This window comes from Balearica regulorum, chromosome 1 (genome assembly GCF_011004875.1).
Source record: "Balearica regulorum gibbericeps isolate bBalReg1 chromosome 1, bBalReg1.pri, whole genome shotgun sequence".
NCBI classification, from domain to species: domain Eukaryota; kingdom Metazoa; phylum Chordata; class Aves; order Gruiformes; family Gruidae; genus Balearica; species Balearica regulorum.
Genome location: NC_046184.1, coordinates 93,225,454 through 93,253,224, shown reverse-complemented (window position 1 = coordinate 93,253,224; position 27,771 = coordinate 93,225,454). Strand labels below are relative to the sequence as shown.

The window sequence follows — 27,771 nt, the reverse complement described above, 5'->3', positions numbered from 1 at the left end:
CCCCCGCCATGCCTGTGCAGTTGCGGAGGACAGGCATGAAACTGCCTGTGTGAAAGTCTGCCTGAACCCCACCAGTGACCCAAGCTGTGCTGGGTGGCACCGGAGATTTGTGAGCTGCTGACATGCCAACGATTGTGAGACTAGCCAGGCCTTCCAGGGTGACTCCTCGGCTCCAAAATGGTACTTTGTTGCATCGAAACAGATGCTGTACTACTGCATCTAGAGAAACCAAAGGTTCTTACTCAAAGGCAATAGTTAACTCCACAGCATCAGTATCGGAACTCCGCAGCCTCTTTTTTACAGCCCTTTGCGGCCAAGCGCTGTTAATAAGTCAGGGAGCCTGCCTGTAGTTGATGCTAAGTGAAAATTAAGTCAGCGTGCTTTGATTCCCCTAAAAGCAGTTGCAAACTTCTCATGGTGAGCTGCTATGCTCCACTGAAACCAGAAGATTTTGAGGCTACTAGAGCATCGGAGGGGATGTTTACGCACTCAGGTGCAGACAAATGTGAATTTGTTCTGCCTGCGTTTCCAGATGCCTGGACGTGCGCTGCTCTGGAAGCGGCTCAGACGTGCTAGCGTGGGATGGGTGCCCGAGCCACCGCCACGCATTAAAATGGCTGCCAGTCTGAGCTGTCACCAGCGCCTGTGGCTCACAGTTTGGGTGCAGCTACCATCACTATGCAGATAAACCCCAAAAACATTGCAACTCAGTTGTGGTTTTAAAAACATTAGGCAAAAAAATGCACTTTTGGGTTAAAAACCAGAACATTTGTCTTTTGGTCACTGAAACAGCTACTAGCACTTGTGTGGAGGGGGGATGAGGAGCAACACTTGACCAAGTGACTACACTTGTTTACACCGCAGGAACTCTACAGGCTTATTGGATCTATTCAGTTTGCACTCGTAACAAGAGGATGGGTCCCATGTTCTAATTTTACAGAAACCTGCAGGTATGTTTGCATGGATTATGGCTTTATCTCCTCTCTTTTTTCCCCCATGTTCAACTTTGACTGGAATGAGTAATGTTTTAATCTTTTTAATATTACTTTTGTCTGTCGTGAAGCAAAAATTATTGCTTACCATGCAACATAGTTGTAACTAAGAATACCTAAACTGTCAGGAGAGGTAACCTTCTTTAGTGAAATCATTTATCTGGATCAATTAAAGAAAGCCTGTCAGCTTAGTTCAGTGGGTCTGGGAATCAGGCCCTAAACCATCAATCCAGCCAGAAATGAGTACATTTTAAGGCTAATTCTTGCCCTGGTCAGGCCTTTGAGGGGTGGGTAAGGAAAGCTTAGAAGTCGTCAATACGAATTAGACTCCCTCAACACCTCCCTTAAGTTTTGGGTTGGTTTTTTTCCCCCCTTTTGAAAAACTCTCAGCACAGTTCTAAGGGAGAGGAAAAGGAAGACTAGAAAAAGACACACTTTGCTTATGCAATCCTGATAATGACGTAAGTCCATGTGTGAAGGATGAGGGTAGAGGTTTTTTATTCTCACAGTTTAGGCTTTGCTGCTCTTTCTAAGGACAATGCATCTTGTTTTAAACACCACATAAATTTGCAGGGTAAATGAGCTGTATGTGCCAGAAGACAGCATTCTTTGGGAAATGTGGTGCACAGGACAGCATGCGAACCAGGCTTTGCTTTCTCTGAGGATTCAGGACAACTCTAGCTTTGCTGCTGATAGAAGAATGAAATAATTTCTCTCTTTTTAATGCATACAAGGTAATCTTTGCTTCATGACAAGTGGCATCTGTAAACTGTAATTAGACAGTAATCTGGTTTATTTGTCTGCAACTGTATGTTTACTTCAAAGTTATGATTTCAGTCAATTCACTACCTAATCGGTATCAGATTTTCCCAGTGTAGTGTCAGCTTTGGAGTGAGGAGCTTTCTGCCTGCCAGCCTTGCCATTCCCAGTGACACAGCAACTTGTAACATTCCAGGAACTTCTCACTTGCTCTCTATGCTTTTTTTTTTTTTTTGGTCTCCCCAATCTGAATGTGCTCACCAGATCCAATGACAGTTAAACAAAAACACCATCAAAAAAAAAAAACGATCAAAGAAAGGTCTTGCTAGATGCAATATTTCCCAGTGGCTTATTTTCCAGTGAGTTATCCTTGCTGAAATGAGTATGTAACAAACTCTGCTAACCAGTGGAAATTCCAGAGATAAATTCATACCAGAGATACTCAGCTCCATGTAGTTCTGGGCAACTATTGTGCAATAGTCGACCTAAACATTGAATAAAGAACTACCAAATTTACTTAGTGGCTTTTGTGTGTGTGTGTCTCATTTTGCTTGTAATTCATGACAGTTTGTAGGAACAAATATGTGTACAAGAGAACGTTTGCGATGGCAAGGTATTGTATCCAGTCGAGACCAAGAACCCATATTGTCTAGCAATGAACCAGTCTTGAGCAGACTCAAGAAACAAACTTTCACAGCTCTCTGAGGAAATTATTTGGAAGCAACTCATAGGGTGGAAGGTACGTGCCCATCTGAACCATTCACTGAAACCTTCAGAATGATCAATTCATCCTAAACTGTATTTCTGTATTGCTAAGCTTGGGCAATGCGAGGGTTGAGTTGTGAAGGGTATCTACCTGGAGGACTTCTAGCAGCAGATAATATGTGTGAAGGGAGGATGCAGCTGAAGGATGCCCCCAACCTCCCCATTCATTGAAAAATCTAAGTAGGGGCAGTGTCACCAGCCATGCCCCTAAAGGAAACCCCTGCAGATGTGGTTGTATCAGTTACGTGATTGGAGGAACAGACTGGAGACCACAACAGAAACAAAAGTTGGACTACAAAAGTGGAACGGGTAGGAACTGTCATGTAACTACTTTTCTGTGAGGTTTGTCACTCATCCAAGGCTCAGAAGTATCCCTGTCGCACTCCCACATGATGTATTTAACACCAGCTCTGCAGAATTGCCAAATCATATGATGAAACTACGGAAAACATGAGCTAAGGGAATAAATCTCATATCACTCCAAGCTGCGTTTCTGTTGCAGGCTGTTTCCCTGCTCCTCTCCCCTTCTAGCATGGCTCCTTTCGAACAGTTGTTTCACACTCTAAACCCCTAGAGCCTTGATATGCTGGGCAGGAATTGATATGTTGTGCGTCTGTAAGATGCATGCCTTGCAGCCCCTTATTCAAAGGGTGGCATTTCATTAGCAACAGCTTAAAAATTGATTTAAACATTATGTTCATTGCACACAAACACGTCTCACAAAGCCTTCTGTTCCCATTGAGGCTAAAAAATTCCATTGTATGCGTAATCTTTTATGAGTGCATTCTTTGAATACTTTATTTCTTAGAACTGTAACAGTTCTGTTTATAAAAAGGAATGATACTGATAGCAATGTTAGGAACTTTCAGAAGGGACCACTTAGATCTTTAAATTTCCATATTAGTCCTGTTTCAAGAAAAATACAAAACAAAACAAAAAGCCTCAATTACATAGTTTAAATTCTTCAAGAAACAGCTTCACATGCCAAGCTAAGAGGATAGAAAAACTAATCTTTACCCCCTTGATCAGATCTTGCAGCCCTCTGAGGACAGCTTCACATTGGAGCTTTTAATTGGGCACAATTGCAACCTAGTTTGTAACTACCCAATCAGATGTCCCAGGCTATCATGTTGGACTGGGATACTTAGAGAAGATAGCAAGCTGAGGGGTGAGAGGCCTGAGGAAGCACAGGGCTGACTGCTTTTTGAGTTGCACAGGAAGCGGTGGGAAAAAAAAGCCAGGGATCCTCCCTATTTCAGCCGTGATCTGTGTCCATGGAGATGCAGATGAATAGTGTGCCCACCGTCCTTATCTTAATATCCAGACACCTTTTAACATGAGTTGCTGCTACTGAAACAACTGCAGTGCAGCACGTCAGGACAGGACCTTGGAGACTGTTCTGATCACATGAGTGCTGTTCAAAAATTCCTCCCACTGAATCCCCGCACTTCCAGCACAGCAGCTGTAGGAGTCTAGTACAAGAGCAGTTGGTCTGATTTACAATTCCTTTTGATACAGAATAAACATTCTTCTTTTTAATGAACATCCTGTCTCTCAGTTTAATGCATATTGGTTTAACAGTTGCAGTTACCAACTAATCAATCTCAAGTAAATATTCCCTCAGGGAATTATTCGGTGCTGCAATGCCATGTGTTGGAAACAGGGCAGTCAGCAGTGCTGTGACCCATTTTAGTGGGCTTCACTGTACTGGTAACAGCTTTAGTCTTCTACACACGGGTAAATGAGGACACACGGGTGCACAGGGATGATGTTCTGCTCTGCTCTTTCTGCAGAGGTAATTATCCAGTGTCTGAAAAGTATCATATCACTGGACACATAGACTACTAATTTCATAATTCAGTAACTCAATAACCAGGGCAAAGAAACAGATCTGTCTGACATCCTTCTTTACAAAAATCTTTTCAATGCCTCAGTTCAACTTGTCAGAATTAAGTGCAGATTTAAGAGTTCACTTCCCACAGAGGCATTGCACTAGCTTAGAAGTAAGGGCATTAAAAGTTTTCAGTGCTCAAAGCCTCAGTTGTTACAGATCAGCACTTGGCGGCCATATTAAGAGATTTCTCTGCTCTACCTGAGCTATGTCCATAGCTTTTAATTTTTAATACTTTTTTCATATTTGCTGAGACACTGTTTTGAAGGAAAGCAGCAAAATATGCTGCCACAGTAAACTCTTGGAAAGAGTGTGCTGGACAAAAGTACCCACAATGACCCAGTAGCATAACATTTGAAGAGCTTTGCTAAAGTTGCAACATGGGTAATACAGGGGCCCCTTTTCAGCTAAAAGGCAAACATGTAAGTGATGACAAAGTGAATATATCTTCCATAACAGAAAAGTAAGTCCTTTTGACTGCTTGGTTCCCTTGATCTTCTTCAGCTCCCTCTTTAATCCTCGTTCTACTTTCTGCATCTTTCCACATCAAGCCACACAAAACAAGTTTATTAATCATTGTACAGTTAAATGGTGATACTTTAGAGAGATTGCCTCCAGTTAGCCTGATCTGAATACAAGCAGTCATGGTACAGTCACTCTCTAGATGGAGATGGGGCCTGCACGCCTCTATTACCTCTGCTGTGCTTTAACCCGGCCGGCAGCTAAAACAACCACACAACTGTTCACTCACTCTACTCCCACCACCCAGTGGGATGGGGGAGGGAATCAGAAAAAAAGTAAACCTCTTGCATTGAGATAAAAAGAGTTTAATAGGACAGAAAAGGAAGAGAATAATAATAATCATTATGATGATAAAAGAAAATACAAAACAAGTGATGCACAGCACAATTGCTCACCACCCACTGACCAATGTCCAGCCAGTTCCAAGTCATGGTGCCTCCTGCCAACTCCCCCTAGATTATATATGGAGCATGACGTCATATGGTATGGAATATCCCTTTGGCCAGTTTGGGTCAGCTGTCCTGGCTGTGTCCCCTCCCAGCTTCTTGGGCATCCCTCACCTTCTCTTTGGCAAGGCAGTATGAGAAGCTGAGAAGTCCTTGACTGCATGACAACAAATAAAACATCAGTGTGTTATCAACATTATTCTCATCCTAAATCCAAAACACAGCACTATACCAGCTGCCAGGAAGAAAATTAACTCTATCATCTCAGCCAAAACCAGGACAAACTCCTAACCCAAATTAGAAACACTCCATCTGAATTAACAGTTGTATGACACATATCGGCCTCATGTTAGAGGAGACAACTGTAGCTTGAACAGGAAGGCACAGCCTTTTAAATCTAAAACTGCTTGACCTTTCTGTTGCCTTTAACTGAAAGAATCTCATTTTTACTTTGTTGCTACTTCTCTTGTCATTTTCCTGGTTCTCCTCCTAACATTGCTTCTGTGGGAGGAAATGACTCCTTATTCCCAGCTCCTGTTAGGCTCAGTAGCAGCCCAGGTCTAGCCCATTTCCCCCCTTTCATTCTGAGTCTTAGTCTGAATTTGAATGAATAAGTTTGGTTTATTTGCAAAAGCATCCACTTCTCTTTCTCACATTAAAACTAGTGCAAATAAAAACCATACCAGAATACATAAAGTATGTAAAATACATGAAGTAGCCCTTCAGCCTCTAGGTGAAGTACAGATAAAGCCGCAAGTGCAGTGCATGAATGAGGTATGAACTTGCTGGAAACAGTCTGGAAGAGAGCAACAAGAACAAGTGGAAATCTACACAGCAAAACCTATGAGGCAAACCTGAGTAAGCTGAAACTGTTTTCCCCAGTGAAGAGAAAACCAAATGGAGGAGGAACAGCAATATTTCATAATGTAAAGGACTGTTGCAGAGTGGAGAGGATTCCACTGATGTTTCTGTTCATTGGAAACACAGGTAGAGCGACAGGTTATTTCCTGAGGGAAGGGAAAGCTGGTTTTCTGTGATTCCATGAGAACTTCATTCACCCTTGATGTGTTCTGTCCTTTTCACTACAGACTCTCTCTCACTAGATTTAGTGCAGGTTCTTTTACTCTGTACTAGCAGTCATCACTATTTTGAAATATCCATGTTGCTATACTCAGAACAGCGAGCCAGCTGACCTCATTTTACTGGGTTAACTTTGATTTTAACTGTAGTTAAACTTTTCCTTCACTTTCAGACCTCTTCTCCACTCACTTCTTCCTTCCCAATACACTGGCTAGGAGTACTCTTCTACAAGTTGAAAACCCAATTAAAAGGTTCAGTGAGGGTGACTATCTAAAATTCCTTGCAATCCTCACCCAGGAACCTTTATATTTAATGTCTACACTGTATATTCTGGCTGGCAGCAAGCCTTCTGTGCCAGCACTCCTAGAGGTAGCCAGGTTATTGCACACCATGAGTGACTATGTTAGGACAGTGCGCCATCTTGGAAAATGAGGCATATTAACTCAGGCTCATCTCTAGGGCAATGCAACTACCTAAATTTGAACTGGCTTGAAGAACTGGAAGAGTAAGCTCATTACTGCCCACAACATATCACAGAGAGGTTATCAGAGTTTCTGCACCTTTACTCCCATTTTTAAGCTACCTCCCTGAATGACTGCTTTACGAACTTGCAAGTTTAGCAATAAAAAGTAATGTTTAGCCCTTGCAGTGGCATGGCATCTGTTACCTGATGGTTTCAACTGTAAGACGTGCCTTATAGCATGACTGTAGCATGTCTATGTGCATAGAGAGCAAATGGTGACACATAAGAGATTCCACTAAGGCCACATACTGATTCTTTAGCAGAGCTAGGACTAAAACATACAACTCCCACCTTTACAGAAAAACTTGCAGAAAACTGCACAAAACCTCAATTCTTTAAGATTTCTGAAGAGTCACAAAATATGTTTTGTAACTGCAGGATTTATGGGACAATTTTACTTTTATTTAGCATCTCTGGGTTTTTTTCCAGCCAGGAAAAACAACCAAAAAACCAGACTTTTAGTGGTAAAGGCTGACCATACAGTGACTAGGGTGAACAGATCTTTCACGAAGGTATTCTTTAACTCAGAGGTAATGAGAGGCATGAAGGGTCAGTGAACTGACAAATACCAGCAGGTCAGGGAACACAGTGAGAAAGCAAAAAAAAAGCACTTTATTTTTCACCCAAGAATTCTATGTTCAAAAATAAATTTGATTTAGAAAGTGAAAAGAAATGGGGGAAGGGGAGGGAAGAGACAAAGGTGTATTTTATATTAAATTTATTGAGTTACTTGGAGAAAACTATCAACGCAAAATTGCTGCAGTTTCCCAGAGCACTGTGGAAACTACAAACCTTGTATAGGAGAAACAGCTAACACTAGCAACCCAGTTTGTTGACGAGCAGAGCTGACTAACTACTGCATTTTTACCCTTGTAAATCTTGTGTCACCCTTGCACAAGTCATTCCTACCCAGTGAATTTAATCAGCTGAGCTGTAACTATTCTGTTATAGCTATTTCTGCATAACTCCCTCCTGTGGACTTTCTATTCTGGAACAATTAGTAAGAGTAATTATTTCAAAATGAAGTCAGTTTTATTCCAGAGCACGACATCCACATGGGGGAGTTACACTGAAGCAAAGCTATTCTGTTGTAGCAATGCTGGTCAATTTCCCCATGTAAACAAGCTCTGACTCTGATATTGAATTACTTTAATACAGATGTCTCTTGAGATTAAAGTTCTGGAGTCCAAGAGAATCAATCTTACAAACATAAGTGTATGGCTTCAAAAAATTGATCCTAGAAGGACCCAGAAACACATCGGTTCACTGGTTTATGCATCATAACTAAAATTTTTAAGTTGCGTGAAATGTAATAGAAATAACTCTGGTATTAAGCAGCCACCTCCTCAACCCCCTCAAGTTTGGAGTGTCTTTGCTATCCCAAGTTACTAGAAAGCTCAGAGGAGCATCACCATATATGTTCCTCTGGAAGATTTTATGTCACTCTCAATGGGTGACAAGGGGGAAGGCCAACAGAGGACAGGTAAATGCTACATGAAGACATAGTAAAGGTTCAATAGGTGATACGCTGTGCTATAGAGGTGCAGAGGCAAAAATTTAATGCCATAACATGTTATAGTCATTCCTGATTGTCATAAAATCCTGAGAATAACCTTGGAAGGAGTATTAATCCTTGTTTCTATGTTCCTACTCATTCTGTAGGATGACGATGGGGAGGAAGAACTGTCTCTCCTAGGGCTCAGCCAAAGGGTAAAAAGCATTTTTGTCTCCAAATAAGGAAAGTACAACAGCAGTTTCCTAATTCTTTTCATGGAAGCTTACCCTACCATAAAAAGGGCAGAGAGCAGGCTCTTGGACTGTAAGTCCTATGTGCAACAATGGGGTGAAGGAGAGTTTCTGTGGAGCTCTCTTTATGTGATAGGCTCCTCCTGAAGGCATCTTGAGTCCAGAAAGAGAACAGCCTCTGTTGTTCCCTCAAAGGCAGGTTAGCTTTGCACTGTTCACAGACTTGTATCATGCCAAAGTGACAGCATTTCACTTATGAGGCAAATAATCTATTCAGAATATTCTTCTTTAGCCACCACACCACCCACACCACACCACACCACCCGCCCCCCCCCAAAAAAAAATACTTCAGAGCTATTTTTTTCTAAGCACTTTCAGACACACAAAGCCCTGTCTGGCAACTTTCCCACCAGACTTCAACATTCTACCCACACCCACCTCAGCAATACAGCTGTTCAAAAAGACTTTCCATCCCTGGAAGTGTTTAAGACCAGGTTGGATGAGGCTTTGGGCAACGTGGTCTAGTGGAGGGTGCCCCTGCCCACAGTAGGGGGGTTGGAACTAGATGATCTTTGAGGTCCCTTCCAACCCTAACCATTCTATGATTCTATAATTCTATGATTCTATGACTGCAAACTTTTTCTTTAATAATGGAAAATTTATTTTCTTTCATTCCCAAAAGTGATTAGGTTACTTGAGCTGAACCTTATCAAATTGATTCATAGCTAAGCAGAGAAGAAAAAATGTTTTCCTTTTCCACCTAGCCACTAACAGCAGAAGTTTGGGAAAATCTGAGGCCCTATGAGATGATGCTAAAGCAGACATGTTTTAGCCAAGGTACATACAGCTGTCTGCAGTCTTCCATCTATAAAAGAATTTTAAATGACAGCTGCAACAAACTCACACATGCAGGAAAATGGCATTCAGTTTAAAATCACATACAGTAAAACATCTGATGTAGTGATATATCATATGCAGATTTCCTTTGTACAGATCCATTTCATCAAATTCCTGCAATTTTTCTCCAGTTTGAAGAAAAGATGCACCCTTATCCTTAGTAACAGTGTGATGGTATAAAGGATACTTCATTTGCATAAGCTGCAGTAGTGCTGCTGGTAAGTCTTACTGCTGTTCTCTAATACTGAAGAGATATGGTATGTCTACAGACACTGAGTGAAACTTTCACTAGAGCCAAATGGCTTCGTAAGAGATCATCATAAACAGGCTGTGAAATCGAAGAGATTTATATGAAAACATTTGAAAAGTGTTCAAGGACTGTATATATGAAGTCAATCCCAATTTATTCAACAAAGCTGCCAAAATTATTTATGCAGTGGAAGATGCATACAAGAATATTTGCGAAGACTTTCATCCTTACATAACACAAACATATACATACTTATATATATATCTACCCCAGTGGGTGCAGACTGGCCCAACCTCATTCTGCTTGTCCCAGTCTGAAATCCATACGCCCTTCAAAAATCATGCTGTGTCTGCCATAATTTGGAGGGTGTGTGTGTGTTTGCCTCTCAGGAAAAATACAGAACGGTATAAAGCAAGTCATCAAAAAAAAAAAAAAAAAAAAAAGAATATTCTTTCTCCCATCAAAGATCTTATCAGCAATTCTTATAAATCTCTGTGCAGTACTCTGGTACTTTTTCTGGTACTACTATTTGATAGACCATTTCCTACCTAGTCTCCCAGAAGTGATGGCATAATGGCTGCAAAGCAAAATAGATCAACAGCTGAAAGTCTGTTCTTACATGGGATCTTTGACTTCTTTTTATTTGATTCTAAGTACAGAATTCTGGTTTTGGTCAGCATCATATTTGTTTTAACATACCTAACCTGAAGAATATTGCCGGCATGTTTCTAAGTACAGAATTCTGGTTTTGGTCAGCATCATATTTGTTTTAACATACCTAACCAGAAGAATATTGCCAACATGTTTTGGATCATACAGAGAAGGCAGATCAGACAACAGATTTCTGACATGCTTTAAACACATGCTATCAGCTTCAGATACAAAATATGTACCTATGAAAGCCATTGCTGGCAGAGATTCTATTTAGCTTCATGTTGGGAAAGGAATTAATGGCAATCGCAATATAAGGAGTGACAATTTCCTGATTTGCTATCTTAATTCTAACCATAATTACCATGAGCCCTGATGTAAGTCATTTAATGTCTTTCTTTTTCCCAAAATGTGTTCATTCATTTTGGGGGTCCCACATTGAGACATCTTAGTCCCTGTGTTCATTACCACCAAGAGACAGAGCATGGATCCTCAAAGGGCAGGTACTCAGCCCTTTGGATTACGAGGCAATGTAAAATGGCTTGCTTTGAGACCCAAACATAGGGATAGCCAGAATGTAAATCTTTCTGAAATTTTGGGACTGCTAAGCATAAGGTGTACATTACTGTTAATACTAACTTTAACTGGAGTTGTTACTTTTCAGTGCTTCTGAATACCAGTCTGAAAAGTTTGGAACTGAACAGGTAGTTGTACATTCTCCTTGGTGTGGCTTGCCATAGCAGTGAAATAGGGGTAACAATCTTTGTCTAATAGGTTTACCAGCTTAAATTGGAATTAACATTTTGCAACATTCTCAGAAGATTATGCTACCTGTACAAATTATGGGAAATTATTTTAAATACCCACCCTTTATTTTGTACTGTTCATAAGGTGAGTCATAAAATCAAAGTGTTAACTGGCAAATAAATTTGGCCTCAGCTCAAGAGAAAAAGTAGCAATCAAAGATGTTCAGGATCTATCAATATGTTTGTAGGCTGCTTGAATAACTCACAGATTAAATGAATAGGCTTTTTCCCAAAAAGGAAATAATACAGGCAGAGAACACCCCTGATGGTCTCCCTTTGCCTTCAACTTGAGACTCAAGATGGTTCTACATGGATATTCAGACTCTTTTAACCTCTATAATGTTGAGCCCCTATGTAAGAACGTAAGGATGCTGAGGTAAAGTTGACTTCTTGCTTACTGAGTGCTTTGTAATCAAAGTTACTAACCTCCTCAAAGTGTTTTAGATAGGTTGGACATCCTACAAGCAATGTAATGAAAATGAGATGACAAAGAAAGCAAAAGGAGCAGAGTTGCAATTTCGTCCCATAGGGATGTCAACCTAAGACTGCCTAGGGTACCAACCTAAGAGATGAAAGTGCAGCTAATGATTTTAACTGCTCATTTCAAATTATCAAAATCAAAATATCTCAGAATCACCCAATTCCATCAAATAATAAAGCTTTGTGACCTCTGCGAGAAGTAAACTCTAAGACCAAAAGAAGTAAACTCAAAGTGCCTTCCAAGACAACAGATTTCATTTCTTTGGCAAATGGTTATGCTTTATATGTTTCCATTATGGCTTTGGATGCATTTCCTTATATGAGCAGATTTGAATTCCTCCAAAACTTCATTTCAATGAATATATCCTGCAGTCAACAGGAAGAGAAAAAAAGCCAGCACATTTTTGAATCCAGGACTCCCACAGACACAAAACACTTGCTACCTTAAATGTGAAGAAACAAAGCAGAAAATTGTTCAGTGAAATTCAAAATTACTTGCACTGGCAAAGGGACCAAGGCAGAGCTAGTATATACCTATAAAGACAAAATAAAAGAAAATCAAATAGCCCAAAATATCCACGGAAATATCCTCTGGACCAAATGACAGTATTTAATGCATATACTGTATTTTCCATTTCCCTAAGCTATTAAAAAAGTTTAGCTACTTAAATCTCCCAACAGTCTCATGAAGATAAAGAAACAGCAATATAGATTATAGAGCATTTTAAATGGCAAATAAGAGCATGAACAACATAAAGCAAGGAGGCTGGCCTGACACCTCTCTCAGCTAGACAGCCTTGCCTTTGCCCATGTTCTCTGCACAAACAAAAGCGATCTAATATTTATGAAGACAGTTTGCATTTCTAAAGTATTTAACCACCTAAATTTAAGTCACTTGCTGCTGCTTATAATGTACTGAGAAATAGCAAGTTGTCATCTGTATGGACAATATTGAGGAAAAAGGTCAAGTAGAAGAGCAGCATGTCAGATGCCACATGATAATGAAAGACAACTCAGCTTCCACTTTACAGCTAACAGGCAGCAGGAGTTCCAGGCTGACTCACTTTGGATAAAATTTCTCTCTTTGCCATTCACAGGCTATAAGGTTCTGAGCAGAGAGGCATTTGCAGAGGTTTGCAAACCTATGGCCAAAGAGACCTCTTGTCCTGTGCTGGATGAGAGCTGCAGCTTTTTTCTTGCAAGCTTGTTCCTGGTCTGTTCTTGTCACAGATTAGTGGTTGTGCCTTACACCCCCAGAGACAAGATACTCAGCTACATTCTGCAGTGCAGAGTGGAATAGTGGTATTATGAATTTTTCATTGGTTTAATAATTGGGATTGAATTTAACAACCTTTTAACAATAGCACAAATCCTGTCAAAGGCAGAGGTTTTCTTCAATAATGTATTTTTAAAGGTGTAATAAAATTCTAAGATTGTTGATTACAGTGTCCAGGATATGAAGAAATACACTATTTGCAGTACAAAGTCAGAGATAAAACATTGCCAAAGAAAAATGCCAGAACCCAATCCTTCCCTCTCAGGATGAAGAGAGAAGAAAATTTCAGTCATCTTTATGCAGTATTTAATGCTGGCTTGTATTCCTTTCAGGCCCTGGTACTGCCCGCTCGGCAGAGGGTGCCTAGCAGTCAAACCTGGTATGGCTGCTGGTATGAGCAAATGGTCCTGGGATTGCTTCAGAAGTTTTGGAGGTTGTGGCTTTCATAAAGCAAGACAGTAAACAGTAAGAACTGCTAGGGTTATTGTCATTGGTGAACTTCCCTGGGAAAACGGCGTGCTAGAGAGTCACTGAACAACTGAAAGCAATAACTCAAGTTGTCAGGCTTTGTTACCAGCCATCCCAAATTAGTGGGAATCATTCCATTCCCATCTATCATCATAGCAAGTAAGATCTTCCAACACAATCTTTAATTTCTAGGAAAGATCTTTATCATAATAATTTACAAGTAGGCCTTTCTATCAGAGACTCAAGACATCCCTTGCAGATCTGTTCAGTTCTCACCACATTGCACTAATTTATAGGTGAAGCAACAGAGGCAGAAATGGCCAGATTATCCTGTGTAAAGGAAAGACTTCAGTGAGTATTTTAAATTGATCACAAGTGGTAAGATAAGGATCCAGTCCCAAAAACTACTGCATTATGGAGCACCATAAAGGGCATGAAAAATCTGTGCAATTGTCTATGATGCTACCAGATCAAGAACTTTGTTTTCAGAGGGTCCCACTGCAATTTTTTTCCCCACAGATACTGGAAGCTTAGGCTACCTTAACATTTACCCACTGATCCTATGAGAAGTATGTGTTTAAAAGTTTGATGGCACAAGACCTGACCTCATAGAATCATAGAATCATGGAATGGTTTGGGTTGGAAGAGAACTTAAAGATCATCTGGCTCCAACCCCCCTTCTCTGGCAGGGACACCCTCCACTAGACCACGTTGCCCAAAGCCCCATCCAGCCTGGTCTTGAACACTTCCAGGGATGGGGCTTCCACAACCTCTCTGGGCAACCTGTTCCAGTGCCTCACCACCCTCACAGTAAAGAATTTGTTCCTAACATCTAATCTAAATCGACCCTCCTTCAGCTTAAACCCATTACCCCTTGTCCTGTCACTACACTCCCTCATAAACAGTCCCTCACCAGCTTTCCTGTAGGCCCCTTCAGGTACTGGGAAGACACAATTAGATGTTCCCAGAGCCACCTTTTCTCCAGGCTGAACAATCCCAACTCTCTCAGCCTGTCCTCACAGGAGAGGTGCTCCAGCCCTCTGATCAGCTTTGTGGCCCTCCTCTGGACTCGCTCCAACAGCTCCATGTCTCTCCTGTACTGGGGCTCCCAGAGCTGGACGCAGTACTCCAGGTGGGGTCTCACCAGAGCAGAGTAGAGGGGCAGGATCACCTCCCTCGACCTGCTGGTCACACCTCTTTGGATGCAGCCCACGACACGGTTGGCTTTCTGGGCTGCAAGCGCACACTGCCGGCTCAGTGTGAGCTTCTCATCAGTCAATACCCCCAAGTCTTTCTTCTTCTCAGGGCTGCTTTCAATCCATTCCTCACCCAGCCTGTAGTCGTGCTTGGGATCGTGCTGACCCACGTGCAGGACCTTGCACTTGGCCTTGTTGAACTTCATGCGGTTCGCACAGGCCCACCTCTCAAGCCTGTCAAGGTCCCTCTGGATGGCATCCCTTCCCTCCAGTGTGTTGACAACACCACACAGCTTGGTGTTGTTGGTAAACTTGCTGAGGGTGCACTCCATCCAGCTGTCCGTGTCGCTGACAAGGATGTTAAACAGTGCAAGTCCCAGTACCGACCTCTGAGGAATGCCACTTGTCACTGTTCTCCATGTGCACATTGAGCTGTTGACCACAACTCTCTGAGTGCGACCATTCAGCCCATTCCTTATCCACTGAGCGGTCCATCCATTGAATCCATGTCTCTCCAATTTAGAGACAAGGATGTCATGCAGGACAGTGTCAAATGCCTTGCACAAGTCCAGGTAGATGATTTCAGTTGCCCTTCCCTTGTCCACCAACGCTGTAACCCCATCATAGAAGGCCACCAAATTTGTCAGGCACGATTTGCCCCTAGTGAAGCCGTGTTGGCTGTCACCAATCACCTCCTTATTTTCCATGTGCCTGAGCATAGTCTCCAGGAGGGTCTGCTCCATGATCTTGCCAGGCACAGAGGTGAGACTGACCAGCCTGTAGTTCCCTGTGGTAATGAAAGATACAGTGTTAGTTCTAGGGACAGGAAAACTACTGAATGCTCCACGTGCACTAATTTCAGTGACAAGGGCACTCAGGCCTTGGCAACAGCCATTCTGCATGTAAAAGTATTTCCAGTTATATGAATTTTAATTATAAATGTATGATTTATTAGCATTTAAATGATTCTTCAAGAAGAAAAGTTATCTTCACAGGGAAAATGAAACAATGAAGAGAAGGGAGTTTAGGGAACTGAAACAGAAGCTGCATGCAAAACCAAGAAGGAAAACAGAAGCCAGATATAGAATTTTCTTCTGGGATCATGAACCCTCCCTGGAATTTGATCCAAGAATCCATATCACCTACATGTCAGTGGGGATCTGCAGATTTGCAGGGATTTCAGTGGGAAGTTACATAAATAAAAGGATCCTCTTGCAGGAACAGGCTGGAGGCTAGAAGAGCTCCCATGACACTCATATATCTAATTAAGAACAGCAGATTGGAAGGGACTCTTGGGTCACTGAGTTCAGTCCCTTGTTTTTGCAGGCAACCATGCCATATAATCTTTTTCATATGCTGCTCAGGCTCTGCTTATAATCAATTAGTTTTTTGGTTTGGGGGTTCAGGTTTTTTTGGTGTTTTTTGCTCTGGTACTCTTAGTGGAAAGTAGTCATTCTCATTTCTTTTAGAATTAGAAACATTCTAAAATCCAGAATAACTGTACACAGTTACACATCTGTTCTTGTGTCAGCATTTCTCTTAGCTTAAATAGCACTTCTTTTTTCTAATATATTTATAGACTACAATCATAGCCCTCTTTTTGTTTTGCCTAATCATGCTGGTTAAGCTTTCTTATTCTCCCTTAGGGAATCCTTCCAGCCCTGGACAATCTGAGCACTTTTTTTACACCTGTTTCTTTTTGAATTAAGCTTTCTTAAGTAACAGGTAATCTGGCTGTACCCAGTATTCCTGATGAAAACCATCAGCAACAATATTTCCCCAACAATGTTTTTGGAAATATCTTGACTGAAGCAGCATGATGCAGTTAAGCCCATTTCTGTCAGACACACTGAATGGAAATTTCGGAAAGAGTCCCACTGACCTCAGTGGGCGAGCCCTGTCTGCTTTCTGTTTTCCAATATCCAGATGTCATTTTCCAGTAAAAATATCATTTTCCCAACAATTAAAAATTTCGATAATAACAAAAGCTAGAAATATGTATTTGCAAATAATTACAAAATGAAAAGCAGTAGTACTTGTAATCAGTATTGGTAAGAGAGTTTTCAGAGAACACATGTTGAGTTGGTTGAATTAAAAAGCAACAACAGTATTTTCAAATTATTTGAGGAATAAATTATTTGACCAGCTTTGATAACAATATATACAGAAGATTTATCACAAATAAGAATAACAAAACCTGCTGTAGCCCACATGAAAGGATTCAGATTTATCTCACTGCTGGATGCTATATTTGGCATGAATTCCGAATTTGCAACAGGGTGGAGGATTTGATCAAAAGATCCAGAAAATTTATGTGGGTAGCCAAAGCCAATCTGTTTGGCAAAACATACAGATGATGTTTCTCTCACATCACTTTGGTATCTTGGAAAATTTGCAATATCAAAGAAGAAGTTTGCATTCAGTACACTGGAAGCAGCAAGTCATAAAAAGTAAGTATTCTGTAGGAATAAGTAAGCATAGAAGATGTAGGATTTGAGGCTGCAAAGAATCTGGTTTAGTACACTCATAGTACAAATTCTGGAATATAAAAATTGTGCTTCTGTCTACTACACTGCCCAGTCTTTCAAAAGTTTCAGCTGACACTTCGTACCAACTTGATACAGCCCAAAGTGATATGGTACCTTTCTGATTGTTCTGAAAACTATGCTGTTTGGAGTACATCCTAAACTGAGGCATCTCAAAGCACTAATAACTCCTGAAAAAGTTGGTAAGTATGCTTAATACCTTCATATGGAAGCAAATACCTTCATGTATTAATCAAACAGAATTTCCTAGTCAAAAACAATGAAAGAATAATCCAGCTACAGAATGTCAGTAACAATAAATTCTCATTTATGAGAATTTTTCTTTTTTAACTAGCAGCAGCCTACAGGGTTGGAACATGGACTTAATTGATTTGTAACATTTTTATGGCTAACTCATGTTTCCAGAGTAATGCCACTAATCATACCATAAATCAGAACTGGTCCTGTATTTACTTATTATTTATGCTTGCAAAAAGCTTTGAACACTTTTTAAAGACAGATTCTTAAGCTGGAAGTCAGTCCACATTTCCTTCTCAGACAGTCACCCTATCTAATCAATGGGCAGGATTAAAAGCTTCACACTTTCTGGTATTTGGTATTGGTGCAATTGCCAATGCTAACTAACATTTCTGTCAGCTGGGGGGAGTCTCCCTGTAACTGGAGTGACACTGTCTTGGTCCTGGAAAAGTGCTGAGGTAAATTAGCTGTCAAGATAAAATAGATATGCTTTCAACAAAGAGGGATTGACAGTTTCTGATCTTACAATATGATTTCACTGAAATTACCAACATTGCAAGACATCAATTTTGTATTTTGTTTTCCAACATGAAAAAAGGATATGTAGACATATGACTACTGTCGAATATCTGACAAAAAAATAATACAAAAAAACCTATTTTAATGTAATTACCGAAGGTCATAAAGAATTCCCAATTATTATCTGCAACTTAGTCTATTCCTTTTCTAAAGACTTTCTCTGAAGTGTGGCTGAACTGGGAGAATTGGGAAAGAGGCAGCCTTTGTCCTGGCTGTCGGTGTGTCTCAGCACAGCTTTGATTTAAAGCAAGCCAGTTCTAACCCCAGCTTTCAGGCACTGGGCAGTAAAAGCAGAACAAACAGTTTCAACTACAGCTTATCCAGGAACTCAAGAGGAATGAGTTATGCTGTCAGCGAAAACTGTTCAAGCCAAACAAATTTAATTTTTCATCTGTATTTGAATGCAGACATGCATAAACTTGGCATACACAAGGCACAGGAAATGTATGTTATTTCACAAACTTATCGTCAGCAATGTAATTTGTGGGTACATGGAATACACTCCAGCACTTGATCAGAATTGGACTGAAAGGTAGGATAATATAAAAGCAATCAGTAGTAGCCTAAGCCTTCTCCCCCTCCTCACTCACCCCAGCCACAAAGCCTGATTTCAGTGGGATCAGAGTTAAGGCACTACATGGCATAGTTAAAATCTGTCCTAATATTCAGATCTGTCTGGACAACTGCTGCATTAGTCATGGATCTCTCTGGCTCCCTTCTTTTCTCCTCTGTGCCCACTCTATCAGAGCCTGTGTTTTTTAGTGTTCCAAAGGTGGTCCTGCTTTTAAAAATGTCCTCTGAGGTCTGCTTGCTTTTCCACAGGCATGGTTCTTACTGTAATCAAATCCTCCAAATGCAGTAGGACAGAATTAAATCTCTGGGAAGCCAAAGAATACTCCTGAATTTCCATGGTACCCTGAAGCAAGCACCAGAGCCCAGCAAAGAAACAATTCTCTTCCTAAAAGAACTAGCCAAGAAAGGGAGACTCAAGCACCACAATGTGTGGGAAGAATCAAGAGTCTGTAGTAATTGTACTATGGGAAGGAAGACAGGAAAGAGGAACTACTTCCTAGCATGACAGGATGATTAGAGGTATACACTAGGGAGAAGGGAGGGCTTGATGCTCAGATAAGTGAATAAGTTTTGATTAAAAACCTTGGATGTACAGTCAAATTAAGTCACTGAGTGGGTCTATGCATTTGTATATACATCTCTGCATTGAAGTAGCATCGGTTTAGCATAGCTATCCAGTGGAAACTATGCTGCAATGCAATAATAAACAAACAAAGCTACTTAGCCTTACAGTCAGTTGGGCCAACTGTGTCAGTTCCTACTCAGAAATAAATAGGCTGATGTTGCATGGGGGGTGTGCATGAATTTTGCATATTAACAGGTCATATCTCACACTTAATATAGTTGCAAAATAATGTTATTAATTTCTTCCCTTTAGGGTGCTATGTTATTTGATTAAAGAAAAAAAATTGATTTATATAATTTTTGTATGCTGGTAGACTGAGTAGCATTAAACAAAGAATCAAATTATTCTCAGACCAAAAATAATGAACGAGGGCTTCCTTTTTGATGAAAATGATCTCTTGTTGCCAAAGGCTTCACATCTGAAATAATGGCTTAAATCTTGGCCACACTTACTAGATAAGTCTTTTCTCATAACCTCTTCACAAAGTATTTTCAATCAATCCATTTACCCTATTAAAACTTCAGATGTAATTGTGAGCCCAGATATTTGATGTTGGGTTATGGACAAACTGGAGCATAACCAGAGCCACAGAATTAAAGGTCTGGTTCTGGACTCTCTTAAAACTCATTGTGTGGGTGCATTTGGATTCAGGGTTTTGGTTTGGCACCCCCTTCCTTTTTTCTTTTTTTCTTTTTTTTTTTAAACAGTTGTCTTGCCTGTTTTATTTTAAAGTTACTTTGCTCCTTTTATTTATGTAGGCACAGGGTAAAGCAAAAAAATTAAATACTGTCAGGAAATAATGAAGGATGCAATCAAACACTGTCATAAGAAAAAAAAATGAAGAAATTATGTTTCAACATGCGAAAGCCAGGCTTTCTCTTTCCTTTCATATTTAAACCGAAAATATTTGTTGGTTGGATAATTTTGTTGATTTCAGTTACCAGAAACAGCTGAGTACTGCATGCAATAAAATAAAAATAAAAAAGTGGACTTCCATGCAAAACAACCAGCAAAACCCATATTGCACTTAAGCTCTTAAAACAGGACTTATGTAAAATTCAAAGGGTACATGGGTTTGTGGGAATCTTGCAATAGCTGTCTGCTTCCTTTAAAAAACAACAAAAAAGGAAAAATATCAAAATCCTATTTTATTTCCTTTCCCATTTATCATCTAACCGCCATATTAGCTTCAACTTCAGAGAGATAGCTGAACAGCCAAGCCAGAGACAACAACTGTAGGTAGCATCATTGCAGTAATGAAAACACAGTCTATCATAGAGGTATTAACCTGAGAGAGAGATCATTGTATTAGTGAGCTCTCACACTGATCTAAGAACTGCTGATCAAGGCTTTACAGATACCTTTTGCACAATTGCAGAAGTTACAGCATGACAATCTAAAACAATGCATGTCTTCAGTTTTTAGCAAATCAAAACGGATGATGTATTTAATTTCATTTTTGTTTTGGTCTAATGAGAGGGGCTCTTTGAATGACAATGGTTTTGAAAAAATACATCCAAATATTTTGTTGTTTTGCTTGTTTGTTTATCTAAAATGCTTTGTTTCAAAGTGTTTCATTTACAAAACTTCAGAAATAAGAGGCTACCATTTTTATGTCACTTTTCCTTAGGGATTTATTTTTACCAGAAAAATTACCTATACTAGTGTATATCGATGAAATGTTTTCTTTCACAGTTTTTGTGAGCAAAGTTCTGACCAAGATGTTTGTCCAGTTCTGTTTCAATTTCAGTTACTCCTTTCTATAGATGTGCAGTACCAAAGTGTCAGCATTTGGATCCAAAAGCCATTCAGGAGTGTTGAGATGAAAGGATTCCACTCTATAACTTGGCAAGTCACTTGCCTCTTCCAAGTTCTGTTTAATGGGGCAAATATTTGCTCTCTTGCATCACAGCCAGGGTTTGAATAGGCACTTTGGGTCTGCAGCACCAGACTGAGAAGTGGAAAGCTGTCAGAGAAGTTAGATGCCTTTGGCAGATTTTAAAGTCTCTGCTACCAGAGAAAGCATACATGGTGGTGGCATACACTGAAGGAGAAATTTTGAAAGACAACAAGAATTACATTCCTATGTGTCATTTATGTGTTTAAAGAAACTACTTCATTCACACCATGCCCTGTTGCATTTCTAATACTGGGATTAAACAGTTAATTGTATGGTATTTTGTAACTGTACCCATCTCACAGCAAAAATGAAATGTAGTTATACTCATTGTTACCACATGTCTTTTACTTTCTTGGACAAAACTGTTTTGTCTAACAAAAAAGACCCATGTGTATTACTTTTTTTTATTTCAATTAGCTGCTGCTTCTCTCCATGGCTACCAGCGTTTAGCTGAATACACACCACTGCTTTATCTTCAGCTTCATTCATTCAACAGACACTGAAGTGAAAAATACCAATTACTTTTGCTGTAACTGACATGACCCCTACTTCAAGCTAGATCTCTAAAACCATTTTGTCCTCCCCCTGCACTGAAGAGACAATTTATGTGCAAGCTCTGTAAATGTTACCCAGTAAAACCGAGGTGATAATTTGCTTTCATTATGTAGGATTTTTAAAAGAAATTAACTGGTTTGGAGCAGAAACCCCATAGACTTTCACTGGGATTTAGACAAAAAGGCATCTGTGGGGAATTCCACCTAGAATGATTTTTCTGCTATGCTATAGAATAATTATGAATCTTAGGGGAATTAAATGTGGGCATTCAAACAAATGAACAAAGGCCCCAGGAGATTTTTAAAGCAGGCAAGCTGGTTTTTGGTATTCTGAACAATTAGTTATTTATTTGAAAGTTTTTTAATAACACGTTCAAAATACATCATTTAAATGCATCTCCTTCCAGTTCTAAAAGAACAAATGCCAGCATCACAACACCCACCAAAATTAGCCCACCAGAGATGGCAGGGATTACATGAGCTGCAGACATTTTCCCTTCCTGGAGAGGCTGTTGCATAACTGGGGGAACGTGTACAGAGAACATTTCTTCCAGTTTCTGCCTGTTTACTGGCAGAAAATCCCCAATGCCCTACTGCTGCTTTCAGCTGAGGCTAGTTCTCCTGTAGCATAATACCATACTGATACCTTACAACTCCTGACAGCTCCCCAGGGAAGATACTCAGATCCATAAAATATGTCATCAGTATGTAATCAGTTTTCAGGTAAGTAACAGCCCCTGATCCACTCCATTACCTCTTAAAAAACAAAAAACCCAACAACAAACATAGAAATTAATCCCACTAGCATTACTTGCTGTCCATGTTTTGTGAGGTTTTGATGCATCTTGCAAGTTATCAACATCATATGGCTGGCCTAGGCAGAGAAAAAAAAAAAACCCACCTCTGGCTTGTTTAATATTTTAATTTCTTTGTTAAAAAGGGAAAAGATATTTATGCCCAAATAAGGACATTGCTGAATATAAAGATAATATCTGTGGGAAATTTAAATTGAAAGTAGCATGTGTCTATTAGAAAATGAGCGATTTGTAATAAATTTTTTTGGCAGGAGCTCAGACAGACACACACATGTTATACATTTTAATAGAACACTTACTTAAACATGGAATAAATTACTCTAAGCCACAATGTATGTACACCCCTTCTTAGATAATGGAATCTCCTTTGCAATCAACAGGTTTAAGTCCTCTCTACCCCATTCGCACTATCATTTTCATTAATTGCTTATATATGTGAGAAAAATATTGTTAAGTGTGAGGACCACATTACTCATTTCCATGTACACTTTACACATGCAACAGTCTGACACTGTAATGCTGTTGCTGAATATTTACTTGTGCAGTTTCTCAAAATAGCCAGGCTTGTCTATCTTTCCCTCCACAAGTGGGAAAGGCCTACAGATGCCATTCGTGCAAAGCTACAGGTCATAGGAAATCTAACCCTAAAAGGCAAAGAGAATCCAAGCAAAGAAACTTTATGTCCACTGCTCACCCCTGGATCTTTCAAAAACAAAGCTTCCACATGAGATTCCACAAGTGATCCAAAGGATAGTTTGTTCCTATTTTTAAGGTTAACATGGCTGATATACAGGGACTACACATAGTCCAGTGACATGCAACTTCATCACCATCCAGTATTTTGTTACGAGAAATCTCTAAATGCTGGCTCTCTTATTTCAATCAGTAGCTAGCAATAAATTCCATTTCCTGTCTGTCTAATGAGATCCTTCCCCTCTTCACCCTTCCCCAACTGCAAGAAAATAGTGGCTGGGAGGTGGGTGTTTTATTTCATTCTGTAGCAAGTTTCTAAAAGAGAAGAGTGCAATTGCTGTGCTCTTAGATATTTAGATTACTAAATCTGTCAAGATTTTAAATTTCCCAGGGGATGGCTTGTTTTGTATTACTTTTTTTTTTTACAAGGCAAAGAACAAAGAGCACTTGATCTAGTTCAAGGAATCTAGGCATTATTGTAAAATAAAACCCCCAATCATAAATATCACCTTTGCTACTAACACATGTCCATTCTGAGGATGCAGCTATTGTGGTAGTTTCTGGAATAAGCAACTGCTACAACCTATGCCCACCGAGGGCTTTGAATTTGACATTTTTGACAGACAGCCAAAGTAGTGATGAAAACACTGGAATGAAAGGGTTACACCACCCTATGCTGTTTACTGGACCACCTGCTGTTCCCACGTGAGTAACAGCAATGAGGCCAACAAACCCTAGACAGTGCTGCTTCTTCCACCAGACACCTTGGGAAGGAGTTCTGCAAATGGCAAGGGGAGAGACCACTGCCAGAATCTGGTTGGGAAGAAGTCTGACATATCACTGTGGTCTTTCTATCTGATGTTCCCTACGTACTGTATGTATATGGACAACTAGACAGAAGAAAATCTACAACAGATAATACAAAAATCAGAATTTGGTTTTAACACATAATTATTAGCCTTAAGTGATAAATAAACATTATTATATATCATTCCATTTTTATCATGATAAGCCTGCAAATCTTTTCCCTCTCTCAACAGATACCCTTTGAGTCTTTTTTTAAAGAAACATTTTTTTTGCCTGAAGTTCTCGTGTTTGGTCTATAGCCAGAGGAAATTATTTTGGGAAAGTGCGAGGCCACTTGGACAAGACATCCCTGGGAAACTGGACTAAAAAAGAAGAGGTGTTGTCACTTGTCACTTCAGAAAAAAAATTTGCTTTCCCTCCCCCTTTTCTTGCACACAGGCATATCTTCAAAATCTGGGCTGGAAGACACACTCTAATAATTACCTTTTTACTATATGAGAATGCACAGGATTTTCTCTCATGAGACGAAGCACAACTTTTGGAGATAATCACCAAACAATCCAGACTACAATTTATCCATCATGGACAGCTTAGCACCTGTCATGTCACTCCTGTGTATATAATGTGGTATTAACATCACAGATGTTTTCACTCACAGAGCATTTACTATGCATGGGAACAGCCTGCATTAATATCCAGCTACCAAGATGACAGAAACTGCCCAGAGAAAGACATCTTCCACATCCATCACTATATTGCAATTCTATTACACAGGAGAAGGAAGTTCCACAATCTGTCCAACCCATTTAAAAAAAAAAAGGAGGGGGGGGGGGGGAAGGAGGAGAGGGAGAGGAATCACATGCCCCTGAAAAGTATTTGTAATTCCCCAGACTGAACACACAGGCATTATACCACATCTTTGCCCCTAGCACATGTAGCGTAGATTTTCAGCTACAGTCACATACAGTGTAATTCAAATCGACCTTGACTGTGCAAGACATCAGCTTTCAAGAACCATCTAAAGATTTAAGTGCCACTCAGTCCTCTCCAGAGTTTTATAAACACTGTGCCTGGAAAATCTTCCTTTGTAGGCTATTTTAGACTAACAAGGAAAAAAAGTGCAGAATATTTATATTTCTTAACTAAAAGACACAGAGTGGCTAGTAAGTCTTTCTGCAAGAAGAATCATCTTAACACCTTCTGTTTGTGGCACCTCTAGCACTCAGACACAAGGAAAAGGTCATCTTTTGCCTCTAGCCATTTACAGCAATTTGTTGTACTGGGGCTAGGAAATTGCAGCTCAGCGTAGATGAGGGAATCAGGCTTGCAGTGATTTAAATACACAGGAAAAGCATGTCCAACATCATAATCTATGACATGAAAGGGATTTACAGTGCAGGCAAGGAAAGCTGAAGGTACAAGATAGACACAGGCATATGAACATCTTACTCTTTCTACCCTTTTCCCTATACATGTCAAAAGGATAAAACATACACATGGCAAAAAGATAAAACAAAGACCATGTCCAAGTTCCCTAGTTACAGGCCTACATTCTCCCACAGTGAAGGGGCTCACAGGTGCCAAACTGAACGAGTCAGTATAGCTGGGAAACAAGCAGGGAAGGGCTGCCCTGTTATCCCCAGTCCCCCAGCAACTGGGACATATGGTTCTGTCCAGAGCAAGGCTCAGTGAGAAGCCACAATACACTCAGAGAAGTGTAAAACACTGTTTATTTTGTAACTGTGTCACAATATTACATCATCCCCTTACTAACAATATTATTTTCTCTCTAAATATCATTCCCTTACATGCTCAATTTTGTGGTTCAGACGCAACAGTGAGCATCTGTTATCCAGGTGTAACTGCGCTACAGCTGTGATAGAAACTCTGCAAATGCCCCAAATGGACAGAAGCTCATGTACTTTTCTCTCTCATAAATACTCATTGGTTTAACTATATTTTCAGTGACATTTTCATTACTGTAATGATTCCATAAACACATTTTTAAGATTCTTGCCAGGCTTTTTCTTACACCGAGTGCTTGCATGTGTGTATTTTTGTGTATGTTTGTTTTTATAAACTTTCCAGTGTACTATTCTTCCTGACAGCCTTATGGTCAGGAATGACTGTCCTACACAGAGTTTCTTCCTCTACGAGCCTTTTCACTAACGCATAAAATTATATCTGGATGAATTGACTCATTGCTTGTTTTGTCAGTTAGTACCCTACCTTAAGTCAGGCCTCTATACACATCACTGTCTACAAACACAAACTTCAGTTTTAAGTCAGAATAGATGCCACAGGCCATTTCACAAGCCTGCAATCATGGATGGATCAGGTACTCTGCACTGTGGTTCACAGACCAAGATATTTCACCCAGAGAACAGTGGGAATTGGATGAGACCCACAGATTTTGTCTAGAAAAGAGACAGCTGAGAGAGGGTATAGTAGCTGTCCATAAAATCATGACTGTTACAGGGAAATTATGACTGCTCTTCATTGTCTCTTCCATACAAGAACTATGGGGCATAGTGGTTGTTCAAATTCAAATTCTTTGGGTGGCTCTGACAGTAATCAAGAAAAGTTGGAAGCATTAGGGAAAATCAAAATCTGTTTCAGAAAAGCATGCATGATATGCTAGAAGCTGTCTAGAGAAAACTGATAAAGTTCTATCAGTCATAACAATAGAAATACTTTCTTAAAGCTTTTTTTACTTAGGGGGATAAGTGGGACTCCAAGCAGCAGGTGGCATTACAGAATTAGACTCAACTCTCTAACAGGTGCAAAGAGAACTTTTGAGAAAGAGTTTAAAAATGCCTAATCAGGTAGGAAGACTGTGCACAGTATGGAAAAATGTATGAGAAAGTTATGAGAGCAAGCTGCAGAAAGATAGCCATATTGCAATATCCATATTTGGGATCAGTTAAGAACAAGAATAAAAACCCCACCTTATTGTCTAATTTATGTCTTGAAAATAGTTGGACAAAAATCATTAGATTCTGATGAGCAAGTATTGAGTCCACACAAAAAAATCCAGCAAGTGCCCTGATCTCAGATCTGCTCATTGACAGACTGAGCAGGTAGTCCCGTAAGATATTTGGGAGGTCTCCACAGCAATCAAAACCCTCTTGTACAGCTGGGCACGTATGAGCCGATCTGGCCCACACCTCTGTAATGCTTTCTAAAGAGATTTTTTTCCCCTCTTCTCCCCCATTTAACCACTATTTCAGACATTTTAGGAAGTTAGTTCAGATTGTACGCCACTGTTGTCCAAAAATAATTCAAACACAATGCAAAAAAACAACAAAAACTTTTGAACATTCACTGCAGTCACTGGCAAGGGATCATTCTTAAAATATGTGAAAGTAGGTTGTGTCATAATGGCAAATACATCATTTTTTTTATGTTCTCAGGTAGCACAAGGTATCTTTGTGATACATGCGAAGAAGTGACAGCAATGACAATGGACGGGAAGAGAGAGAAGGAGGGAGCAAAATAGAGAAAGAACAAGAAAAAAAACCCAAAGAAATGTTTCCCTAACATTTATTCAGTTCTCTCTTAACTACAGATTCTAGACTGGGCGTTGATTCCATATCTATATGTTTCTTTATTCCCCATCTTCCTCCCCCTGTATTTCATATAAAAAATTCTTCCACTCTGGGAAGAATTGCTAAAGAAACAACTGCCCTTCTAG

The 27,771-nt window shown here is 39.9% G+C and overlaps 2 long non-coding RNA genes across 7 annotated transcripts in view; one reads left to right on the top strand and one right to left on the bottom strand.

Annotated features, from left to right (window-relative positions):
* Positions 1-27,771, bottom strand: part of LOC142603881 (uncharacterized) — a 142,150-nt gene that overhangs the window by 93,266 nt on the left and 21,113 nt on the right. The gene's annotated exons all lie outside the window — the stretch shown is intronic.
* LOC142603877 (uncharacterized) lies at positions 241-25,567 on the top strand. 6 transcript variants are annotated; one of them, XR_012837780.1, is made up of 5 exons: positions 241-1,726; positions 2,319-2,490; positions 9,718-9,839; positions 11,566-13,549; positions 18,933-24,299. It is a non-coding gene; the product is annotated as an uncharacterized LOC142603877 (long non-coding RNA). The 6 variants fall into 6 exon arrangements; XR_012837781.1 differs by lacking the exons at positions 9,718-9,839; positions 11,566-13,549 and adding an exon at positions 24,311-25,567 and having other exon boundaries at positions 327-1,726; positions 18,933-19,202; XR_012837783.1 differs by lacking the exons at positions 9,718-9,839; positions 11,566-13,549; positions 18,933-24,299 and adding an exon at positions 24,311-25,567 and having other exon boundaries at positions 323-1,726.